Genomic DNA, 8,128 nt, shown 5'->3' on the forward strand with positions numbered 1-8,128 from the left:
TTTGTACTTAAACAAATGTCTTCACAAGATGCACGGTTTAAAAAAACAAGACGTATTGAATTGTTTCTAGTAACACTCAAAATCTCATAATTACTTGACAATGTCAAGTTACGATTCATTACTTATTTAGAGGAGGAAATAAGCTTTTTATTCATCACAATACATTTACGAATGTTCACATTTGCTACTCCGAACTAAAATGAAAAGTTCAAATGAATGTGTTGTTATATGATATTTGATTGGCTTCATGCACGGTAACTCTAAAATACCGATAGTTAACAGCAGTTGCTTTTAATTTTTTTATAAAATAAACAATTTTTTCCAAAAGAAGACATTCAAAGTAAGGTTACAGCTATAGTATCAAATTTAGAGCAAATGTTGTTATGTAACAGAGTAGAATCAAATTTGAACTGAGTTTTAAATTCATTATTAATAAGATTTCTGATGATAACGGATCTAAACTGTTGTCATTTACTGCATTAAAAAATATGTTTTGTTTTTAATTATTGTTCTTGCTGTACGCAAATATATGGATTTACATGCCTGGACGTTGATGATCAAAAGAGTGAATATTGTTTATGATAAATATTTAATTGCACTATCTATTTCAAACAACCTCATGATTTCCTAAAATAATTGTTTTCATTGCTCTTGAAACATGTCCTGTCTTTAAATCCTAAATGCTCACAGCAGCAGATGTTAGGTGTTGTGTGGCAGCTGTTAAATACTTTCACTAGATAATAAATTTATATCACTTGCTGGCGTTTATAAAGTACGAGATGGTTTTTTGTGAAATTTTTCTTTGAGGCGAATGTTTTCTCTTTCAGGGTCAGAGTACTGAAAAGATTTGACGTTTACATGTTTAATGATGTAAATTATGGTTGTTAAAACCAGTTTACCGTTAATAAAAAAGTAATGTCAAATATCATCTCATATCTGATATTTTTGAATTTTCAAATGACTGGATTTGCATCAGTGATTACTATAAATCAAATTGATTTTAAATAACATAATATTAATTTTATCTAAAACTGGTTAGTTTGACAAATTATTTAGTATATATTTAATAAAAAATAAATCACAATTTTTTTTGCTTGCAATGTTATTGTGAAGTCTAATTAAGGTTAAAAAAAACTACCTGATGTAAGAAAGGTAATTAAATATCTATTCATTGTCTGAATTATTTCTGTGACAACGTTTTAGTGTATGTAGGACATAATAACAACACTAATATAAAAGCAAAGCAGCAACTAAAGACTAAGACGTAATAATTCAAGGAAAGTTTATGATGCTGAAAAAAATGCCTGTATTTTTAGATTGGATAGCTGATTTAAGCTCACCTGAGTCCACTTCTCTCTGAAATGACATACGCTAGAGCTAAGATAAGATATTTGACATGAAACATTGTGAAGTTGACCGCCAAAAAGTTTGTTAAAATTATTGCCCTGGAGTCAAAATTTGCCCTACCCCGGGAGTCATATATGTTCATTATGTACATATAGTAAAATTTTACAGGAAAATTATAACATATCCTCTGAAGCTTTAATGACAGGAGCTTTGATCTTTAGAATGAAACATTGTAAATCTCTCAGACATTGTTTCAATTATGGTCTAGGGGTAACATTAACCCCGTCCTTAGGTCATGGCTATTCTTAATATATTAAAGACAAACTGAATAATTGTTTTCTGAGAGTCAAATATTTGACATGAAACATTGTCTGGTGAACCTGTATCAAAATTGTTTAAATCATAGTCTTGAGGTCAAAATTGGCTATGCCCCAGGGGACACATTGACCTACTTTTCTGTTATTTGATATACTATGAAATTTAGACCACAGTACAAGTATAAGATTTAAAATTTAACTTTGATATGAATTGTCCTAAATTTTGACCAATTGACCTGACCTATTTTCTTGTCGTTTGATAAACAACTATATTTTTTTACCATTTTCATAGTTTTAGATTTAAAATTGAATTGTGATATCAGCTGACTTAGATTTTGACCAAGTGATCTACATTATTGTCCTTTGATGTACAGCTAGGAAATTTGGAATATGTGCATAGAAGTTACCCACTTTTTGCGTTTACGTACAGCAGCGATATTTTGACTACGTGCACAGCTTCAGGTGTAGAATAGAAATCTAATATCATAAATATTGATCTAGTGACCTTTTTTTGATTTTGAGTTTGATGTACGTGTATAATATTAGGACAATGCATAAAGTATTAATGCAAGAATATATATTGCATGACCAGCATCGTTCAAATTCATGTAGTCGCTGCTTTTACCAACCAAAAACAGTCTGTCCTCAGATAAGCGCTTTGGGACCACTGGTCCTCTTGTTTGAGGAAGTTGTCGTGTTAAATATAATTTACAACATATTATCTGTTAGCAATTTCGATTTACAGTATAGTGTCTTCTGTCTTAATTTTGGGAAATGACGTTTGATTGCCACAGTTACAATCTTTCCGTTTTACTCATTCTTAAAAATTTCCATTTGTTGTTGATCTTTTCTTTTTCTTTTTTGTAAAATATAAATTTATCGGCTTTAAAAAGTCAAGGATATATGCTTTAAAAGAAGCAATTGAATTTATTACTTGTCCTTATTTCTTCGTACTTGCTTTGGAATGAAAATTCCCAACAACAAATTGACAGTGTCAATTAAAATAATTCATCCTTTAGAAAACATGCCTTTCAAAATCATTTTTAAATACAGAGCTATACTTGCTTTAAGGACAATAGACAACTAGAACAAGAGCAATGTAGTTTCAGATTTGTGTCCCGGACAAAGTTCAAAGTGCAATTATTCCAACAAGAGGGCCATGATGGCCCTGAGGATCATGGCCCTGAGTCGCTCACCTGTATATAGCCCCCCCCCCCCGGGCCAATTTTTACCCAAGGGCTTTTATTTGAACAGACTTGGTAGACACCCATAAGAAGATGTTTCATGCTAAACATCTAAGTTCTAGCTCATTGGGTTCTTTAAAAGAAGATTTTTTAAGTTTTTACTATACACATATAGTTAAAAACAATGACACCCCTGGGGCAGGGCCAGTTTTGACCCCCGGGATTTTATTTGAACAAACTTTGTAGATATTTACTTAAAAATGTTTCATGTATAATATCTAAACTCAAGCTATTTGGGTTTTTTCAAAGAAGATTTTTAAGTTTTTGCTATACACATATAAGGAAAATCAATGACCCCCGGGGCGGGCCAGTTTTGACCCCAGGGCTTTTATTTGAACATACTTGGTAGACACCCATTAGAACATGTTTCATGCTAAATATCTTAGCTCTAGCTCTTTGAGTTCTTTAAAAGAAGATTTTTTAAGTTTTTACTATATGCATATAGGGAAAATCAATGACCCCCTGGGGCGGGGCCAATTTTGAACCCAGGGCTTTTATTTGAACAAACTTGGTAGACATTCACTAGAAGATGTTTCATGTCAAATATCTAAGCTCTAGCTCTTACGGTTCTTTAAAAGAAATTTTTTCAAGTTTTTACTATATGAATATAGGGAAAATCAATGACCCCCCGGGGCGGGGCCAACTTTGACCCCAGGGCTTTTATTTGAACAAACTTGGTAGACACTCACTAGAAGATATTTCATGTCAAATATCTTAGCTCTAGCTCTTTGGGTTCTTTAAAAGAAGATTTTTTAAGTTTTTACTATATGCATATAGGGAAAATCTATGACCCCCTGGGGCAGGGCCAATTTTGACCTCAGGGCTTTTATTTGAACAAACTTGGTAGACACTCATTAGAAGATGTTTCATGCTAAATATCTTAGCTCTAGCTCTTTGGGTTCTTTAAAAGAAGATTTTTTAAGTTTTTACTATATGCATGTAGGGAAAATCAATGACCCCCTTTGGGCGGGGCCAATTTTAACCCCAGGGCTTTTATTTGAACAAACTTGGTAGACATTCACTAGAAGATGTTTCATGCCAAATATCTAAGCTCTAGCTTTTACAGTTCTTTAAAAGAAGATTTTTAAGTTTTTACTATATGCATAAAGGGAAAATCAATGACCTCCCGGGCCGGGGCCAATTTTGACCCCAGGGCTTTTATTTGAACAAACTTGGTAGACACTCACCAGAAGATGTTTCATGCCAAATATCTTAGCTCTAGCTCTTTGGGTTCTTTAAAAGAAGATTTTTTAAGTTTTTACTATATGCATATAGGGAAAATCAATGACCCCCTGGGGCCGGGCCAATTTTGACCCTAGGGCTTTTATTTGAACAAACTTGGTAGACACTCATTAGAAGATGTTTCATGCCAAATATCTAAGCTCTAGCTCTTACGGTTCTTTAAAAGAAGATATTTAAAGATTTTTCTTTCGGTTGCCATGGCAACCAGAGTTCTGCATGAAATGGAATTCTTTGAACAATCTTGATAGAGCTTCATACAAAGAGTATTCCTGCCAAGTTTCATTAACATTGGCCTTGCGGTATCATAGAAGATGTCCTTAGAATATTTAAAATGTGGACGGACGACAGACGACGGACGCCATTTGGTTGGCCATCCTAAAAGCTCACCTGCACTTTGTGCAAGGTGAGCTAAAAATGAGGCAAGTCAGAGTTAAGTGCTCTTGCACTGCTCATCTACCTACAAAGTTTTTTGTTATAAATCTCTAATAGTATCGGAGTTAAATCTTGGACAAAGTGTAAAAATGAAAAAAGAACAATAACTCCAAAATCAGACAAGGCAGAGTTATGTTTCTTATGCACCGCACATCTTCCCAATGAAATTTATCTAACTACAAAGTGTCTTGTTCATATCAATAATACGTTTAGAGCTATGTCCTGGACAATGTTCAAAGTGTAAAAATAAACAAAGGGCAATATCTCTAAAACTAAGCAAAGAAGATTTATGTTTCTTTTGAACTACACTTCTATTTAATAAGATATATCTACCTACGATGTTTCTTCTTGAAACTTCTTTTGCTTTCCGATTTATGTCCCGGACAATGTTCAAAGGCCAACAACTCTAAAATAAGGCAAGGCAGGGTTACGTATCTTGCGCACTGCAAGTCTTCCCATTTAGATCTATCTACTTACAAAGTTTCAAACAGACATAAATACAAGTAAATGCATTGTGTAGTCAACAACTTTATAATGCATGACATACTAATATTAAATACTACTGTTTTTTTTTTAATTGAATGTTTTTTATTTATTTATGCATTTACTTTTGCTTCACATGTAGTTTACTTTTGTTTCTTCAAGGACAAATTATAAACAGATACGTGATTTTGTAGAAGCGCAGCTGGGAAAACAAACGTAAAATTTCGTGATAAGTCAGAAATTTAATATAACCTGTTCGTTTTTGTAAGACTTCTTGTGAATGAATGTCAGAGTTTATGTGAACGTGTCTCGATGTATACGATAAGCGTGACATTTCTCAAGTGGAGTAAATACACTTAACACAATTCTTTAGTACTCATAGGATATCTTTTCAAAAATTATTTGGATGACGTTTACATAAAGATACAGCAATTATTGTTTTTCTTACACGACAATGTGCACTTTAACCGCCGTATGAACACATCTGCGGATGTTTCTAAATAAAGTAATTCACCAGTTTCGTGTTAAATGTTGAATTCTGCTTAAGCCGGTGATAGGGGGCGTGGACGGTAAGTTGCACTTTCCATTACCGTCCATGAACAGACTCAATCAAACCGAGCCTGCAACATTTTCAATTTTGTCGTCTTGGTCTTTCTTTAAGGATTCTGTATTTTTCTATTTTATTCAAAGAAAGAATGACAAATTCCAACAAAAAATGACTTTTGAAGTTCACAAAAACTTCGAGATTTTTTTTTCCGTATTCATGACTTACAGCAAAATATTTGAGCTGCTTGGATAAAATCAAATGTTTTTGAAGAAAAGTTTTATCATTTTGTTTGTAACAAGAAAGTGTTACGTAACAATATAAATTGATACTCACGCAGTGACAGCATTCTGCAAAAATTCTATAGTTATATCTTTTTTATATCCGGTTGTTTGCGTCATCATAAATTATATATGGACATTCACGTTAATCATAAAACTATTTAACAATCTATAATACAGAATTAATCATATTAGTTTCACTTTAAATGAAATGAAACTTTGAAATATTTAGGTCAAAGAGAAGCACAGCAAATAGTATATTTCACACCTCACTTTCTTCAACTTATTAATGTCAACAAAATGAAATATTCCCTACTTCAAAAAAGATAAATATAACATATAGTTTCATTTAGTAGGAGTGATTCAGTCGTAAACATTTGTTACAGTGAATTCTAATATATCCTTTGAAAGGACACTGTTTTATCATAGTTCTAAAGAGAGTCCTGTAAAAATAAGAGGTTTTATTCGATAAAATACTGTTGTTTTTTCTCTTGTCTTTGCTGATTTAATATGTCTCTTAAACGTTAAAATATTGAGTTATTACTTTCATTTCCAAACTTATATCGTGTTCATATATCATATTATAAAAATCACACAGTGGATAGTTAGTGCTAATTTCAAATAAAAGTTCATTGTACATTTTTTATGTATATACATATATTCCCGACTATTTCATTATTTGATAATAATAAATAATTATTTGAGAAGTAATTAAACAATTATTCATTTACGAAGAAATACATCAAGCATAAAAATAAGTCTGATTAAATTCATTTAATTTTCTATTCTATCAGTTTACAATTGTATGCTAAATTTATTATATTTTATTTATAACTTACATAATATTTCAGTGCGATGAATGACAGTCATTGCAAATCACAATAATCGTATTTACTTTATGAATAGTTTGTTTGTTTGACATGACATTTTTTATGAAATACAGACTAGTATATAAATTGGCTTTCGCTGGTATTGTGTGGTGTTATTCCGTTGTAAGTCAGTTTGTTGATGATATGTCAAGAAGACCTTCAAATCTTATGCAATGTCTGCACATGGCTGTAATAAAGATCTTTCTTCTTGAGAAAGATAAATAACAAAGTTAATAACAACACAATAAATGTGAACAAAACGTGTCTGGCAGGTCATCAGTGTTTGAATCTTTGATTGGCTTATTTGATTTGAAATTGTTTTATTATTTCGAATGATAGACTTCGAAATTGATATTTTATCAGATTCAAAACTGAAGAAAGACACTAAAAGAAGTATTTGCAACAAACAACAAGTTTAATGTGAGAAAGAGGTATAGAAGTAAACGGAAATGTTTATCATGTAATCACAACGCTATGTTCATTTATGCATTAAAACATGAAGTGTTATTTAAAGTAAAGTGTAAAGTTTTCCTAACCTCAACCGAAAACGAAAGAACAGTCTCATGTCAAGTTTATTTTCCTTGTTGATGAGGCGTATGAAAAAGAATTAATAGGTTTTAACTTTTATTGTCATATTGACAATACATGTATTCTGTTATCATATATTATATATTCTAACAAACATAAATTTAAACATACATGTTTATTTATATCGGACTTCATTTTGGAAATAAAGTACACAGTTCAGCATTCTATTTATTATATAAAGACTCATTGCATAAATGCTTCATTTTTGGTCATTTGTGTTTGGCCATTTTTGATATGATAAAAATATATCACAGATCACATTTATGATGCGCTCTCTAAGACTAAGATATGTGAAAAGATCTTATTAAAATGTTTTATTCGTTTAAACTGATAAGCACAGCATATGATGTAATGAAAATAATTCTTAAACAACGATTTTAAGGTTTATTTACAAACTATTATAAAGTAATCAAGACAGTCAATCTTCAAGACAAGTAAACAAATATAGTGCATCTGGATAAATGCTATGATACGAATTATAGGCCGATAAACAGAAATGTAACATACACAAATTATTCCCTAGCAGTTTAAATTTGAGATCTATGTCACGTTTAGAATTCTGGTCAAGGAGGGTCAAGGTTGAAGTGGCAATCTGAAAGTGAAATTTAAAACGCGATACATTCGGTAAGAAATACAATTAATCTTGCTTGATTAAATTGATATAAAAGTACCGATGTAGTACTAAGTTTTACACTTTGTTGCAAATTGAAGTGATCCAGCAAGACTGCTACTGTTCATGTTGCAACTCAAGAAAACGTCAGCCTGTAACAATTTTTTCATG

The sequence above is a fragment of the Ruditapes philippinarum genome, unplaced genomic scaffold (genome assembly GCF_026571515.1).
Source record: "Ruditapes philippinarum isolate M1 unplaced genomic scaffold, ASM2657151v2 ctg7766_1_1_1_1, whole genome shotgun sequence".
Lineage (NCBI taxonomy): Eukaryota > Metazoa > Mollusca > Bivalvia > Venerida > Veneridae > Ruditapes > Ruditapes philippinarum.